Consider the following 18764-nt stretch of genomic DNA (forward strand, 5'->3'; position numbering starts at 1 on the left):
GACAACAAAAAGGGAGAAGAAGACAAAAATAAGAAAAAGAAAAATAGCAAAAGGGTGGGCAGTGGTATAATTACATGTGTTGTATTCAAGTTGTTGATTGCGAACAGGATCCAGGGGTGTATAGGGAATAAGGCGAAAATTAATTAGGAATTTGTCAGTTAGACAATGAGACCAAGCACAGGACTGAATTGATAAGCCCAGAAAAAACAAGAACTAACACAAGTGCACTGGTTAACACCTTTATACTCCAGTGATGCCCTGTCTGGAGGGGAGCTGCTGCTGAAGCTATGTGACTCCAGCTGGTGGTTCTGAAGGGCCACTGCTTGGGGAAACGTAGGAAAGAGTATTCATAAGGTGAGGAATTAGCAAGAATATATATCTATTAGAAATCCCCAAGCTTCTGAATCTTCATGATGTACCAGGCCCTGATGCCAGTCAGGCCAACCAAAGGCGTCCACTGTGTTCAAATCCCCAGAGGTGTTTCATTTTTTCAACTTTCTGGTCAACGTTATCCAGTGCAGGGCACTGAGCCAACAATCTATGAGAGCCTTGGTGATGGATCGATGTGAATGGGGCTCCAGAAAGCCATGGAGAAGTGCAAGTAAGTCATACTTATTAAGTAAGCAAAGTTCCAAATGAATGCAGGGTCTTCTCTACATATCAAAACATACTCATTGACTATAGTCAACTGGGTCTCCCTGGAAAAGAGGCATTATTTCCCTACCACGTCCATCATTGTATACTGTCGGAATGTACCTTCCAAAGGCTACTCACGGCGGTTTGCTTCTCCCAAAAGGAGCTGCAGGAGGCATCACAGATGGAATTAAAGAGTTTTGGAGGAATACTGTATATAAATGTACACCCTGTACACATGTCACAGTAGTGCAACAATTTTGAACAGATCTGCCCTGGCCATATGGTTAATGGTCAGGACTTTCCATAGCTAAGTTGTATTTCAGTCCTTCCAACAGGACATCATGTGGAATCTCCAGAACAGCTTGGAATCAGCAGAGATATGTACGCCTAAATATCGAAAGTTTTTAATTGAATACATAGCCTAGACCTCACTCAGTTGCAGTCTTCGCTGTAGACTTGTCCCAGTTAACTGGTAGGTTTGCTGCTTCTCCAAAGATCAGTATGCCAGTGAATCTCTACTCTCTCTATCTAAGACAGCACAAGAGGAGGACCTCATTCGCATAGAGAGATACTTCAGCTGCAAACTCAATATCCCATTAAAAGTTTAATCCACATTAAAGTAGCCTTGGTGGTGATGGCACACAGTAGGGAAGATGGTAGAAATTACTGCTGTGTGTCCTCTTGTATACAGAAGGAGGCTTTACAGCACATCCCTGAACCAGGCTTGGCCTACAGGTCACTGAAAAGGATTCAGAGGAAAGCTAAAAATAGAGAACCGCAGTGAATTTTGTGGAGAACCTGGAAAAGGAAATTCCAGTTTGGGGAGTTGGATGCTTTCTCAAAGTGTCCCAAAACTGCAGAAGTGTTAGACAACTAATGTTCCCTCGCCAAAACCATCTGCACTTGCAAAATGCACTGTTTTGTGCTACAATACAGAATAAAGTCATTATAGTATGAATATATTAGACAGGAGCTAAGTCGCAGCAGTCCAGTCAACAGAATGTTGGTAAGGAATTTAGGACCAGATGTACTAACATTAGTGTTTGCCATTACCAAAAGCTAACATTTGTGATTCGCTATTTGGTAATCCCAAACACTAATGTGCTAAAGTGTGTTTTACACTATTTGAGATTCCTAGTGAGTCGCAAGTCGACCTACCTCATGAATAATAATGAGGTAGGTCTCAGTTTGCGACCGATTGGGAATCCCAAAAATCACAGGCAACGTGGCCTGCTGGGGTCTGCAGACCACCACCGTGTCTGTGATTGCTTTTAAATAATATATAGAAACAAGGTGGTCCTAGACATAGCTCAAAACACCAATTAATGTATACCTTATTTTTTAGAATAAACAGATTTAATCTGCAACTGAAGAAAGGAGATGTATTTTTTGTATATCTAAAGATGGTATTATTTCAACATACCCAACACAAACTAAATCAAAAAACAGTCATGTTTGATCATTCTCATATATAACAAATTTATTTACATATTCATAAAATAATTATAAATTGAAAGAAAAACTGCAAGACGCAGTAAGAAGGAGAAAAAAGAGGGTGCTCAAGTGAATTGAAAGGCCGTCATGACCTTACGTTGCGTGAATACATGACACGCCTCGTTTTTGGAAACCTCGGCAAGACGCTGCTTCAGTTTGCAGTCAGGGAACTTTGTTTGCGGTCATATGGAATAAATAACGAGTGGATTAAAACGAACCAGGACTTTTGCCTTTACCAGGACTCGTTTGACTGTATTCGAGCAATTTGTTCCCTTTACCTAGTTTTACTTGGATAAAGGCTTGGAATAATGCGTGAGGACCCCCGGCTTCCCCTGTGAAATTGTGCATTTAATTAAAAGTCAACTATTGGAGAATTATTGGACACATCAATAATAGGTGGCCCGTCCAGTCTCATTGACGTGACCCCTTTACATTACCTGTGGTCCTCCTTCCCCTGTTTCGGATTACTCCCCATCCCCTCCTGAACCCAGTCCTGAAGAAGACCCGCAGCAGAGTCCTTGAATTTCCCTTATTGCGTTAGGGTCGAAACGTCGACGATTATGCCCCCCTCGTTTTGAGGCCTACACCTTTATCTTTCTCTGCCCTTGTCCCCATCTTGTATGGCCAAATTATGTATATAGAAGTGTATGGGTAGGCCCTTTTTTGTTTGTTCAACTGAAAAATGTGCATTTTTATTTGTACATAATAATCTTAACTTTGTTCCTCGAACTATCTTTCCCTTTCAATTCACTTGAGCACCCTCTTTTTTCTCCTTCTTACTGCGTCCTGCAGTTTTTCTTTCAATTTATAATTATTTTATGAATATGTAAATAAATTTGTTATATATGAGAATGATCAAACATGACTGTTTTTTGATTTAGTTTGTGTTGGGTATGTTGAATTAATGCCATCTTTAGATATACAAAAAATACATCTCCTTTCTTCAGCTGCAGATTACATCTGTTTATTCTAAAAAATAAGGTATACATTAATTGGTGTTTTGAGCTATGTCTAGGACCACCTTGTTTCTATATATTAATTGATACCCAGGTCCTTTGACTCACTGGGTTAACCCCATTGTTTTAACGTGCTTTTAAATAAAGCAATTGTTTTAACCAAAATGCATGCGTTAAAAAAAAAATGAAAAATTTGTTTTTATTTTTTTAAGAGTAGATAATGGTCCCTGGGACCACTGCCTGCTCTTAAAAAATATGTTTTCAACCATTCTAAGGGGGGGGGAAGGAGTTCCTTGGCCCTTCCCATTTGTGAATGGGTTAACACTAACTTCAAGTTGGTGGTAAAATGAGAATGTTTTACAACCGCATTTCAGTGGCAAAACATTCGTACATACCAATGCAAATTAGTATTTGGAAGGGATGCCCTAATACGCCCCTTTCAAATACCGATTCACAAACCCAAATTGAGATTAGGTAAAAGGCTACCCTTTGGGCATTTTTCTGTTCTTGCGAATCGAGCCATTTGAGAAGGCAAAGATGTTTCAAACATCTGGTCCCTAGTCGCTGTGTCAATGAGAGAAATTGGGTAGAAGAATGTGTACCAGTTTGGGGGTCGACTTATCTTTGATATGACCGTGGCAGCCTACAGGTCTCTGGTTGTACTTCAGGCGTCATTGACCCACTCTATGTATTCTAACCAACTTTATATCCATCCAATTGTCTTGCAGTAGTAAAGTGGCCCATCGATGTATTGCCCAACATGGAAAAGGGAAATCACTTTTGGCAGAAATTATGCCAGAGTCCAAAGCACTAACTTGTCAGGAAATAAGGTGGCATATGGTGGCTGCATTGACAGTGTTTGTAGTTTACAGACAAGCAGGGAAGTAATCACAATGAAAAATTAAGTTTTAAAGGCGAGTATACTCAAAGAAGAACTGTGGATAGGCTCAAAAATCATGTATATTAAGAAGGTACACCCCAATTTAGAGGGCAGGAGCAAATACATATTTAAGCCCTTTAAAAAATGCATCACAACTGAGGACTTAAAAGAGGGCTCATCTGGCAATAAAAGGAGGGCCAAAAGACCGACAAATATCCTTCAATGGTGCCCATGGCAAGGCCTTGCTGGGCCTAAAAAAGGCAGGGCAAACAGAAGAATATCAGAAGGTTTAATCTGTATCGACCCCAAAGTCCTCACACCTGGCTACAAACTTTGCCCAACGTCCAGATTAGCTCGATTTCTTGGATGGATGGCAAAGTGCCAGGATGAAAGAAACTATTCGCACCGGAAGTTCAAATGCGCTCAGTTGGCTCCACTCAATCTCCACGCATAGAGGTGTAAGCTGTGGAGGTTCAGGTGTGGGACTTTGCCCCATTGTCGGGCAAGTATGATCGGCGAATTTTGCCGCCGCAGGGAGAAGGAGTCTCGCCGCCTTTGTCATCGTGTCCGGACCATGCTTGTCTTCCCGTTATCTAAGGCTCACCGCCTTTCATTTCTCTGAAGCTGTGACCCGAGTCCGTTCACTTCGGTGATACTTCCCCGATCTCAGAGGAATGACGCCAACCGTTTTCCAAAGGTTTGCCTAATATTGTATCCTGGCCTCCCATCTGTAACTTTGGCCTCCTGGAGTTTTGTCATCAGGCATAGTCGGAACATTTAAGAGCCTATCCTTTAGACTCATAACTGCTTCATTTCCTACTTGACCCGCATTGGGTACTTCAGCTCCCTCCCTGAGCTCTCTCCGGATCCTCAACAAGCCTTCCAAATTTTGATGTTCCGGATCGTGACTGCCTAGCAAGTTTATTCATTTACTGGATTCCTATCTATGTTGATGCGGCTATTTTCCTGCTTATTACCTGAAACCTCACAGTGGTCCCGCTCTTGAGGGTCCTTTGAATATCCACCCTTGCTGTTACTAGGACCGCTTCCCAGGACCTTGTGTCAGACGACATTCATTGTGTCTGAATGTTCTATTCCAAGTGCGCCCTGATGAAGGAAGCCTGTATTGGCCTTCTTGAATTATTATTGTGTGTCCTAGTTTTTATACTGTAGCTTTGTATATGATTACGAAATGTTTCTCAGATGTTATTACACTGTCTAAATGAAATTATTTTTCTATGAAAACGATTTATATATATATATATATTATATATATATATATATAAAAAATAAAATTAAAAATCCTTTGAACAAATTTATTTCTGTTGTGGTTGTGTGGGCTAGCTGAATGTAAAAATAGAAATTTGTTCTCCTGGTACTTAGGGAACACCCTTTTCATGTTTTTCTCTTTAGTATTCTCGCCCTGGCGGGTTGTTCCCCTCCTTGTCATTAAACTTTAGATTCAGGGCCCCTCTTCTGTTTTTCAATTGGGCAAGTATATCCTCCCACAAGACATAGATGGAGTGTGGGGAAATGCCTAGAATCAGCAGGTTGGAGTACCAGAGCCTTGAGCCCAATCTAAAGCTAGGAGATGTACTTCCCCTGGCCCCTCCTGACCTCCGACAAGAAACGTCAGAGGTCAGAACGTGTCAGAACTCCTCTGTAGGTTATACACTGCTCCCAGGAACCTACAGAGGGAAACCTTAAAGAGAAAAAAGCATGACAATGAATGTTCTCAGATGTGCCAAAACGATCTACCCAAGGCAAATCCCAATGGGTAAAAAACTTTAAATCATCTCTGCGAGAAGACAATACTAGAGGATGCTAAGTGGTGCCTGATTAGCTGATACACCCTGGCATTCAGGGACCCTGCCAAATGAGTGACAGTCAAGAACTTACCTGAAGGTCCAGCTAGGGTCACAGCCTCCGAACTTTCTAGCAAAGCATGTGTGACCCAAAATTGCCCTGCTTATTGCAGTACCGCATGCCAGCTATACTGTTTGTCAGGACTGTCCTAGATGGAATGCAGCACCTAATGATGGATGACATTCTGAATGAATCAAACATTCACTCCTAATCAAGTGGTCTGGGTAAATCCATTGCTCTTTTGCTCACTACGTCACCCCAGTTTGGACCCAACCATATGCAAATCAGTCTTGAACTTGTTCCTCATGGGAACAGTCCAGACCGTACTGACATGCCCGGTCCTCCTTTGATCATCAGAACCAACATCTGGGACCAGTTTCAGGGTAACACCCCTCATCATCCAGATTGGCTTGGATCCAGTGGCACAGAAAGCAAGGGACCCACATTTGGGCACACCCATCCCACTTAGGGCAAAAAGTGCTGCAGCAACAAATGATGGATTAAGGCCCAGATCTTGGCACTGGGGTGAATGTTTGACATTACTCAACATTTGCTCCATCAATAGTTCTTTTTGCATTTGTCACCCAAGTGGGACGGATATGCCCAGACGTGGGACATGGCCTCTGCATGCCACTGGAGTCAAGTTAGCCTGGCTGATGAGGGCTGAAACCCTGAAACCGGTCCCAGGATGCTTGTTCCAGGTCCAGGAAGGACCTATCTTGGCAGTCGAGCTGGACTGTTCCCATGGAGAGCATGGTCAAGATTGATTTGCATATGGCTGGTTTAAAATTGGAATGATATGAAGAGCAAAAACAACAATGGATTTAGGCCCAGATCTCTGTACTGGGGTGAATGTTTGAAATTGTTCAACATTCTGTCGTTAGATTGTTGTTTTTGCATTTGCCCTAGATGAAAGGCAGAAAGGCTTTGAACCCAGTCGATGCTACACAGTTCCAGAACACTGATCAGAGGCCTTTGATCTTCATCTCGTCCTGGTGCCCCCCTCGAGTTCAGAGTCGAAACGTCACTGCTGTGAGCTATGGCTTGGGTTGGTAGAACCACATGAGGCAGTTCGGTATGGAACCCTTCATAAACTATTGGAGGTCCTGAACCCCCTCGTCTGACACAAGGATTTTACCCAGTGGCACCCCCTGTGTTAAACCCATTGAAGACTGAGATGCCACTGTACAGCCTGCATGTGACAATGGGCATGATGCATCTATAGATTATATGATGCAAAGAGACCACAAAGTTTAAGAACTATCCAGGCCCATTACCCGGGACCAAACCAGACACATTGGGATTTTATCCTGAATGTCCAGGTCTTGCTGGGGAGGCAGAAAAGCTATTAAAGCCACTGTGTCCAGAACGGCCCCTATGAAAGGAACCCTCTGTCAAGGTGACATTTTGGCTTGCTGATGGAGAAACCCAGAGAAGACAGGAGCAAAATGGTCCTCTGCAGGTGTTCCATGACTAACTGTGATGAACTGTCCTTCAACAGTCAGTCGTCGAGTCAAGGGAATACATGAACTCCCATTGTACGAAGATGGGCTTCAACCATCCCCATCTCCTTTGTAAACACCATTGGTTTGAGATGAGGTCAAAGGGCAGGATGTAAACGGAAAGTATTTCGACCCCACCACGAAGTGGGAAAACTACCTGTGGAACTGCAGGACAGGGACAAGAAAGTGCATGTCTTGCAGGTCCCCAGGGTCTAGGACGGAGAGGCCCTGGACCAAATTCTGTATCTTGAATGTGTCCTTTTGAATGAAGGTGTTTAAGAATCAAAGGTCCAAAATGGGTCTGAGGGCACCAACCATTTTGGAAAAAAAGAAGCAACAGGAGGAGCATCTGTTGCCCTCTACTTTTCTGGTCGCTCTCGCTCTATTGCTCCTTTGTCCAGCAATGACTGAACCTTTTTTGCAATAATGGAGGCTTGTTCTGCAGCTGTCTGAGAGAAAACAGAAGGAGCTGTAGTGGGGGTTAATGGAAAGGAAAGAGCACAACCATTACAGACAGCCTGAAGGACCAACTGGTCCAAGGTAACCGCATGCCACTTTGGGAGGTGAAAGGGTATTCTGCCCCCCACTAGCCGCACAGGACACCTGAATGGGAAATCAGAACAGCTAGGACAGAGGAAGACTGACTGTGTTGCTGATGGCACCAACCTCTGCCTTTAACACAACCCATGGAGCCTCCAAAGGACTTATGAGTGGACTGAGAAGGTTGCCCCTTCTGGCAGGTGAGGACCCTGGGGTAACCTCTGAGTTTCAAGTATTGGTGATGGAATGGGGTGCTGGAGAGAGCAAGCCAATGGAGAATGGCTATCTTTGAACCTCTTCAGAGCAGAATCCACCTTTTCTCCGAACAACCCCTCAACAATCTGGAACCACCACAGTGCATGTCACCAGAGAAATCAATGGCATACATCCAGGTGTGACAAAGAAATACCATTCCAACACCCCTAGCACAGCCTACCTACACAGTCTGTGGTTCCCAGGTCAGCCCGTAAAATTAATTAGCTATGTCCTGTCCGTTGTGAACTGTTTGTGCAAAAGAGTTCAGAAACTCTTCAGGGATGGCAGGCAAGATCTTGCTTGCCACATTCAAGATGGCATGAGTGTATCTGCCCAACAGGCAGATCGCATTAGGGATTGCAATACTGAACTGGAGGGAAGCGTTTTCAAATGTACATTTTATTGCAATAAATAATGCTGAATATTAATAATTTTTATGTTGGATTTGATAAAGTCTTACAGTTTCCTTTAGAGAGTACTTTAACATTACAAAGCTGAATTTCCTTAGACAAATCATGAATAACATGAAGCCAATTTTCAAGCCTACACAGTTTGAAGCGCTAAATATATGAGACTGAATAGCAAAAGAAAAGGAGTTCAGAGGATGTCAAAGCGAGTGGTTTATTTAGACAGTGGTTGGAGAGTAAGTGGGATCAACAGGAATAATACTGGAGGGACGATAGGATGGAAGGGGTAAGAGCTTATCCTGCCATAGTCGAAGAAACAAATTAGAAGACCAGGACAAAAGAGGAAGAAAAGCAGGGCAATGATTTTGATGAGGAGGATACATTTTTTTTTATTGTTTTAATATCAGCGAACAGATCATAAGAAAATCAATTCCAGACAATACCCATAATTCATACAGTTTAGCCTTTTACATTTTTGTCAAACATGATTCCTTTACACATAAAACAGAAATAAATTAACGCCAATCATCAATCCTCAGCCTCTTAAATTCATATCCAATTTGTTATAGGAGACCACAAATTGACCCCAAAAATTTTCTTTCTGATACCTTTCACTTTATACAAAGACATCTCTAAATAATATATAGACAATAGTCTAGATTGCCAATTAATAAAAGTTGGTGGATCGGCATCTAACCATAAAGATGTAATACATAAACGAAAAATAGACATACAAATAAAAATGAACTCTTCTTCGGCTACTGACCGCGCTCCACCCACATTTTCTTGAGAGACAAAGATTACCAACACAGCTGACAATTGCAATCGGATACCCAGACTATTTGTAATAAAAGACTCAACTTCATAAATAAATTGAGAGAGCTTGGGACAAAAGAAAAACATATGGGGTGCATCTGCCGCCAAAAGACCACACCGGTTGCATTTATCTCCCCTAGTTGAATCCCATCTAGCTAGTTTACTCGGCGTATAATAAAGCTAAAAAATAGACATACAGTGTTGACTTTTTAGGGAGCCATTAAATAATACAAGAGTGGCTAATTCAATACTTCTTGCCATATTGATACGTTCAGCCCCCAGTTTTTGTTGCCATTTTAATTCCCAATCTTCTAAATCGTCCTTCGATTTATCCATAAATAGTTGGTATATAGGCCCAATCTTAGATCTTGATTTAATTGCTTCCAAAATTTCTATGTTATTAAGTGTGATCTGATTTTGAGTTATTTTCTGCGCTACAAAACTGCGTAGCTGAAGATATTTGAAAAAATCTGTTCTGATTAGTTTGTATGTCTTCTGTAAACATTCAAAAGATGCTAGCTGGTGCCCCTGAAATAAGTCTCCAATATTACTTATTCCAGCACTATACCATCTAACCATTACCTGGTCGCTAAATATCTCCGGCAATAAAGGACAATCCTTAAATGGGGTATAGAAATCCAGATTAGCACCAACTCCCAAATATTTTTTTGTTTTTCTCCATACTTCTGATGCGGCCATAACAACTTTAAATTTTGTTCTCTTATAGTAGCTGGGTTCAATAATCCGATTAAGACATTGCCTCGCCTCTGATCCCAATAACATCTTGCATATGGAAGGAGCTGCAAAATATTCTGTGGGATCTTCCCACAAAATTAACACCCCCATGTGCTGAAGAATAGCAATCCAGCAATCCAGTGATATAAACGAAATTTAGGGACACCCCAGCCTCCTCTTTCTCTGGGTAGCATACAGCATTTGAGGGCTCGCCTTGAGCGATGATAGCTCCACAAAAACCTCAAAAAAAGGTTGCAGAAATAAGTAAAGGAATAGCACAAAATAAATACAAACATTTCGGAAAAATAAGCATTTTTAAAACATTACTACGCCTTCAATATTAGCTTTAGATAATAATATTGAAGCAGCAAAAAAATAATCTAGTCGAACAAATTTAGAATGGGGGGCGGAAAAAAAAAAGAAACCCTGAGTCATAAGGGTACAATGAATTCCAAACATCTTTAAGTCCGTGACCTATAATCAGGTCCCTTAATGATGCAAACACCTGCTGTTTCTTACCAGAATAAACCATATTGGCTCCGATATTCAACTGCGAATCAATATGTACATTAAAATCTCCACACATAATCAGCGGATGGGGCCACTGAGCCAATTCTATGTTCAAATAATTCATAATTTCAGGGTCATCCAAATTAGGACCATAAACATTACATAAAGTAAATCTAAACTGATTAATCATAAATTCACAGATTGCCCAGCGACCCCATTTATCAGCAGCAGTTTTTGTACAAATACCCATCCCACTTTTTTTAAGTATCGCCACCCCTCTCTTTACTCCTGTTTGTTTAGAACATACTACAAATTCCATCCCTAAATTTTTCTACAATCCCCTATTTGCCCCCCAGGCCACATGTGTTTCCTGTAAACATAATAAATCAATATGTAACAGCTGCACAAATTTAGCCAAGACCTGCCTCTTCTTAGGATCATTAAGGACACATACATTCAAAGTACAAATCTTTAATTTCCTATCCATAATAACAAAATAGACAGTACACAATATGCCCTCGGTCCATAGTGCAGAGAGTCGGCTCTCCTAAATCTTTCAAATAACCTACCCCCTTGCCTAGTCTTTGATATAAACAAAACCCTTTCAGTTTTGCCTGATCTGTCGCTGAATTTTCATCCCCCACCACCAAAACCCCAAACCCACAACCTTACCCCAACCCCCCCCCCCCTTCCCTCTCCCACCCCACCCAGCCACCCTATCCACCCTACCCGCCAAATGAGACCCAGGGACTATCAGGCCTAGCTAACGCGTATATCTCGTCTGTAACAAGAAAATTATTAAAGCATACTAGAATTGCCCATGGGCGATCTTCCTTACCCTGGTGCGGTTTCCTTACAATAAATGGAAACCGATGTGCTCTTTGCACTTCTCTTAACCAACCCCATGATGTCAACTCTGGAAAAGCTTCAGCTAATAATTCAGCGATAAATTTCCTCACATCAGCTTCCTCCTTGTTCTTAGGAATTCCTAAAAAACTCAAGTTATTCCTACGGGCTTGGTTCTCTAAGTCCGGCAATTTGTGAGAGAGATCGTCCCGATGAGCTCTAATAGACTCAAGTTCTAATTTTTGGGTTACAGTCTCCTCTTCCAATGCCGAGATTCTAGCCTCTGCCTCGGTTACTATATCAGCTGTTTCAGTACAAATTTTAATTGTCCGTCGGACAGCATTCTTCACTTTAGAGCAGGTTGCCTGCGTACGTGAGTTTTCAGCTTTACTTTCAGCATGGTGGATCATCATTGTGTTGTAAATTGTAGTCAGAGTAATCTCTGTAGGAGTTTTTGGGTCACTGTCATTCTTCTCAACCTCAGACCTAGTTTCAGATCTACCTTCCTCCAGTGTTTTCATTACACCTCCTACGTTTACCTTTGGATCTTCAGAAATCAGCTCTATATTTTTAGACATAACACAGTGCGGCCCTCTTTTCTTTCGTCTTCTGATCGTAGAGACACTGACATTTGGCGAGGTTGAATTGGGTCCTAACTCCTCCTCCGCGGAACTACTTTCAACGCTATAATCTGCCCAGTCTTTACTCAAGTTGGTGCTCTCATCTGATGAGGGATCTGATAGAGAATGAAAATTATCTCCAGTTTCTTGCAAGCCCATCGCTTCTCGTGTAAGACTGCCTTCCATGAATCCCGGCACATTCGTTTCCAACATGAAGCTGTCCGAACTTCCGGCCAGAGCCACATTATCCTGAACTCCATCTCCCATAATGCCACTCTTAGCACTCACTATGTATGACAGTGCTTTAGGGATTTATAGTGCCTTCAGAATTTATATTTCTCTCCTTAGACTTATCTGTACTATTAAAAGGCATGTGCTCATCTCCACCGGGAGTATGTTCAGCCGCCATCCTATCTTTGTCTCGAGCTAGTTCTAAACCGCTGGACTGAGTCAGAGTTGTTTTTGCTGACTGCTTCTCAAACATCGCCGGGAGGGTGTGAATTCCTTGTTTAATAATACGTGGAGGTGCAAATAACTTTCCAGAGGGTTTACCCCCCCTTTTAACATTACTAGAGGCACCATTTTGTAAACAGTTCTCACCTCCTTCGTTAGACCCCCTGACCGCGTTCTCGGTCACTTCCTCCATTACGGCTTGCTCCTTTGTTTTGCCACTACGAGTGACAGCTTTTGTTTGAGTCTTCGGTGGCATTTTTTTGCGGGCACCTGCTCCTCCGTGTCCGCGCACAATACTCCTCTGCCAGCCAAACAGCAATGCAGGGAGCCACCACACGAGGCTCGCTGCCGAGGAAGCAACAGACCAGCCAGCATCCGCAGAACCACACAGCCCCGACAGGTGCGCCGCGCCACTGAGAATCTCCTCAAGCTCGAGCTCTAAACATGCGCCGGGGAAGAAAAAGAAAGCGTCTCCTCAGCCACGGACGTCTCCACCGGGGAACCAACACTTTGCTGTTCCTCCGTCCTCAGCCCTCCGTACCAGCCGGCACCCTAGTGTCCTAAGCAGCGTCTGACTTCCAAGAGTTATCCGCCGTTATCCACTGCATCCGGAGGATAATTTTGTTGATGATCTTTTGAATTATAGACCTCCTTTGTATACAGCTAGAGTAGTAGGAACACATGGTTCTGGTCTTAACATGGGAGGAGATGTCATCACAGTTCAAGCTCCTATTGCTGTGGTACTGAGTGCTCTGACTCAGACAGCAAAGACAGACATGCACAGTAACAGTAGGGATACCAAACCTATTGCACAAGATTAAGTAGATTCACCTGATAGAACAGTAATGGTCGAAGAGCCTCCTAAAACTATTAATACTGGCATTTAAAACATGGGAATTTGGTGAAGTTTTACAGGGAAATATTGATTTGAATAACCTGTTGAAATTATCATGCTAATGAAATGAGATATTTGATTAAAGAAGCAGTCATATATGCAAATGAAACACACAATAAACAAGACGAGTAGGCTGACAAATGTGAAGTGGACAACAGCAACATGAAAAATGTGAAACGAAATTATAAAATAGATTTGACATGATGACATTAAAGAAAAGGGCTTAATCACTCTGAGGGCTCATATTAAAGACTTGATGAAAATGGAGTGAACTGAAGAAATACAAGGAAAGATGAAAGATATTGACAGCAAGCTAAAAGAAAGGAAAGTGAATTGAAGGCAGAGCAAGGGGCACAGCTGATGAAACGGCTTTAGAACTTCCTTTGAGGGAAGTGCATGGAGGGAATTTTGTGCAGGTACCATGGAGAAGGTTTGATCTTAATAATTTACTTCACATTTTCCTGGAGTGGGAGTGGACTGAAAAGTCGTACAAAAACGTACATGGGTTGAAAAAATATCACAGGTGCTGTGGACTGATTTGAATTTATTAGTCGAGACTGTAGCACCTAGTGATTCGTGGGCAGAGTATAAGGCAGTGGTTGCATAGCCAGCTATGGAACCAGCTAGGGTTGATCTTAGGAAAGCTCCATGAGAGGAAGTGCCTAATAAATACAAACAGGGGATTAAGCATCTGAAGAAAATAGTGCATGAAAAAGTTAAATAGGGAAACAATATTGAGAACTTCACAGGAACGGAAAGTGGCAGTGCATGTCTTTTATAAGGGCTCGTGCAGATGTTAGGTGCCAGTGGTTTACTTTGTGCTTTTATTAATCATAGAATTGTGCTGGCAGACAAAAAGTATAGATGAGATCCTGAAGCTAGCAAAGCATTGTAGTGATTACTTTCATGCAAAGCAGAAAAAATTAAAGAAAAGTTCATGATGCTCAAACAAAGCAGTTTGAGAGAGGATCCTGTAACCAAATGATAAAGTAGTTTGTAGTACATCGTGTAGACAAGGCTGATCAAAGCTTAAGTACAAATTTCAGCTCAACTTCTTCGAGAAGCAAAAAAACTCTGGCAAAGACTGTTGGTGAACAAAGTAAAGCTAAAGAAGATACTAAACGGAAAAGAACTGGTAAGGCAAAGCATTGTGAACCAGAAATGTTTGAGAAACCAATAGTTTCTAAATCTAGTGTGAGTGAATCACCTAGAAGAAGAATCACCTTGAAATAACTAAAGAAAGTGATGAGACAGAACTAGATCAAGAAACAGTTGTAGAAAAAATAAAAGACAAACACAAACCTAAAATGGACTCCTGAGAAAAGTTAAGAAGATTTAGATTATTTTTGTTATTATTGTTTAAAATAAAGAATATATTAGTGTTTGAAAGAAAATGTTTGTTGCCTTCGAATTTTTGAAGTATTTTGATCATTTTTTTGTTTCAAAACGCAGATGGAGACCAGTAAATTCTGTAAAATCGTGGAATTAGTGAGAATACTAACAATATTATTAGTTTTAGAGGGAGTTTTGTACTTACTTGCTCCAATGGGATATGCCTCTGTGAACACTGAATTAACTACTGTTATGAATGACAACCACAGGCTTCAATAACTCCGCGAGTGCCAGAGACGGCGTGCAAGGTTGATAATAAAGAGGGACGTAGCAACTGGGGCCCAGAAGGAAAAACAAGGTCAGTTCAATCCTCTCCCTAAGGGTGAAATAAAAAAAGCTACACACCAATGAGGGGAACAGAGGAACAGACCTCAAAACACATGCATTAAAGCTCCACCGGTGACCGCACACGTTGAGGTCATACCTTATTTAACTTGGTCTCTCTAGCAGCATTTGAAACAATGTGTCAGCAGGATCCCAACAGCTTGCACAGCGTCCCATCTGCCTCCTGTGTGCCTGGTGCCTTGTGGTTGCACATAATCCCCCTCTCTACATCACCCTCCACCAGGTAGCCATTTCCTTTTCCACCTCCTTTGATCTCTCCTTGCACCCTCTAATGAGTCTGATCTTTGACGATGTCCCGTGGGAAGAAAGGGATGCTGTTTTGTACTTACCTGCGGCTTTAACGGATGTGGATACCTACTGCGGAGCCCGAACAACATTGGCAGATGCCCGATGGAGCCGTCCTATGCAGCTATAGAGGAGTCTGGCCCCTCGGCCGTCACCTACCCAGTCGGACATTTGGCATTGTTTTCCGCGTCTCCCCGTTTGGTCTACTTCCCTCCCCCTCCTCTCTGATTCTCTTGATGCTAACTGCTGTAACTGTGTATCCTGTAACTCCCTTTTTCAACTGATGTGGATACCTACTGCGGAGACTGAGCAACCTTGGCCGATGCCCGGTGGAGCTGTCCTATGCAGCTATAGAGAAGTCTGGCCCCTTGGCCGTCACCTACCCAGCCAGTCGTCTGGCATTGTCTTCCTCATCTCCCCGTTTGTGTCTCCTTCCCTCCCCCACCTCCTCCCTCTGTTTCTTTTTTTTTTTTTTTTTTTTTTTGAAAAACCTTTATTTGTAGAAAAAAGTACACCGCTATTCAGCCATACATCCCGGAGGCCAGGCAGCATTGTGGTAGCAGGTAAGCTCATGTACAAAAACAGTGCACAGAAGCAGTCAGGTTTTAATTTTCAAGAACTAACAACTTGGAATAGAGAAACCAAAGAGTAAGAGGGCCCCGGAAATCCACTAGAGAACGAAGTGCCTGGGCACGAAAGAGAGTAGAAGGGAAAGAAAGAAGAGAAGGAATTGGCTGAGGACAGTACATAAATATTGGAGGGGCGCAGCGGGAGGGGGCCGGGGCCCGCACATCCAATACAGCACAGAATATCAATTGCAGCACGAAGGTATGGGGGGGTAACGTGACCAGGATGTTTCGTCTGGAACTACGGGAAGGGTTGCAGTCTATGGGGAGGGCTGGACTTCCAAGTCCGGCTCAAGCGGGGGTTTGCATAAATCGCCTCGGTACGAATTCCAGGCACCCCACACTGATCTCCACATTTTGGGCTTGCCCCTGGCAACATACACCGTCTTCTCCCGCAGCATGCACCAGTCCATATTGGTCTCCCAGAGGCTAAGGGAAGGGGGAGCGGGCGCACCCCACTTCTGGGCAATGTCCCTCTTGGCCACCATGTTGCCTAAGGTGACCCAACGGGTCTGGGCCACACTGTAATCATTCGGACACCACACATTGAGGAGGCAACGTCGAGCCTCGGCCGGCAGGGCCACTCCAGTCACCTCCTCCATCACCTCATGCACTCGCATCCAGTACCGGGCCACACCAGGACACTCCCAGATGATGTGCAGGAAGGTAGCAAGCATACCGCAACCCCGCCGACACAGGCCATCCGTGGAAAGCCCCATATGGATGAGCCTGGGGCCGGTGACATACACCCTATGCAGGATTTTCAACTGGACCAGACGTAACCGCGCCGATATGGCCACCTCCCTAGGGGAGGAGGCCGCTGACTGCCATTCCTCATCGTCCATTTCTATGCCGTCATTCACCCAGTGCAACCGCAGTCGTTCAAGCAAGTCCACCCTCACGTTGATCAGTTTTTTATAAGTCAGGGAAATGGCGCTGTCCGGCATGTGGCCGTCCAGCACCCGATCCTCCAGAGGCGAAGACTCAGGGATAGCACCACCGTCAGATACGTGGGGGGAGAGGGCATGGCTAAGCTGGGCGTGTCGGAAGTATTCCGTCGACGCCAGCTGGTACTCGGATTGCAGTGTGGCAAACGACTTGATCTTCCCCCGCGCAACCATATCTCCAACTTTGGATATTCCGATGGTGTCCCATCGGTCAAAACCTTTAGTCTTCCACAGTTTCCCCAGCACGTCCGAGTCATACAGGGGAGTGGCCAGGGTGATCTTATCTTTCCAGCCAAGGGTGTCGGTGACCGCGCGCCATACATGCACCATCGTTCTGGTGGGGCCCGTCAACCTACGGTCCAACGACCTGGAGTAAAGAGCTCTGTAGTAGTTCCCGTCGTTGACTAGCCACCGATCCATAGCGTAGCCCGGACTTACCGCTGGGCCATAGAGGCCATGGTTAACCGCCGCAAGTTGGGACGCCCAGTAATACCGCCGCATATCCGGTAGTGCGATACCACCGTCATAGCAGGGAATAGTCAATTTGAGCAATGAGATTCTCGGCCGCCCATCCCACAGCAGTGCCCGCTGCAGGGATTCAATCTCACCAAAGTATTTGGTCGGGACCGGGTCTTGGGAGTTCTGTAAAGCGTATAGGAAACGGGGCAACGCCATCATTTTGAACAGCGCGGCCCTGCCCATCAATGAGATAGGCAGTTTCTTCCAAATCTCGACATCCCTCCGTAAGCGCTCGAGCGGTGGCAGAAGATTACGTGAGTATCGGGCGCGGGGGTCGCGCGACACATAGATGCCCAAATACCGAAAGCCCTGTTGGGCCACCTGAATCGAGCACCCCCGGGGGAGGCGCGGAGTATCCCCACACAACGTGTACAGTGAGGATTTAGACCAATTAATCACCAATCCCGAGAACGACCCAAAGGTGCCCAGCAGGTCAAAAACCACAATGAGCGAGCGACAGGGAGAGGTCAGGTAGAGGAGGATGTCGTCCGCGTAAAGCGACACGCGGTCCTCAAAACCAGGCGACCACGTGATCCCCGAAACATCGGGGTGTGTTCTAAGCCTTGCCGCTAGGGGCTCCAGCGCTAGAGCAAACAAGAGCGGCGAAAGCGGACAGCCCTGTCTGGTGCCCCTGTGCAGCGCAAAGGAGGCCGAAAGTCTACCATTAACAGCCACATTAGCCAGCGGTGCAGAGTATAACAGTCGGACCCATCCAATGTAGGACGGCCCAAAGCCCAGCTAGGCTAGAACTGCCCACAAATAATTCCACTCTAGGGAATCGAAAGCCATAGTAGCGTCAAGCGAGGCCAGGACCGCCGGATCGCGAAGCAAATGGGCGCGTGCCATAACTGCGTGGAGTCTCCTTAAGTTAAGCGCCGTGTTCCGGTGCGGTATGAAGCCGGACTGGTCCGGATGTACCAGATCCGCGATCACGCCCACCAGCCGGTTGGCCAGCAATTTAGCCAAGATCTTGGGTTCGGCATTTAACAGTGAAATGGGCCTGTAGGACCGGGACAAATTCCGCGGCTTCCCCTCCTTGTGGATCACCACAATGGTGGCAAGTCTCTGGTCGGGGGGGAGTTCCCCCAGATCGCGGGCCTCGAGGAACATTTTGCGCAACGGCGCGGCCAGCGTGTCAGCCTTCAGTTTGTACAATTCGACCGGGATACCGTTAGGACCCGGCGCTTTGCCAGAACGCAGCGAGCGGATCGCCAGGGCAATCTCATCATCAGACAGATC

General features: G+C 44.4%; 1 protein-coding gene across 2 annotated transcripts in view; it reads right to left on the minus strand.

Annotated features, from left to right (window-relative positions):
• The window catches only part of CENPU (centromere protein U), a 740965-nt gene that overhangs the window by 293678 nt on the left and 428523 nt on the right, over positions 1–18764 (minus strand). The window lies entirely within an intron of this gene.

This window comes from Lissotriton vulgaris, chromosome 3_1 (assembly GCF_964263255.1).
Source record: "Lissotriton vulgaris chromosome 3_1, aLisVul1.2, whole genome shotgun sequence".
Lineage (NCBI taxonomy): Eukaryota > Metazoa > Chordata > Amphibia > Caudata > Salamandridae > Lissotriton > Lissotriton vulgaris.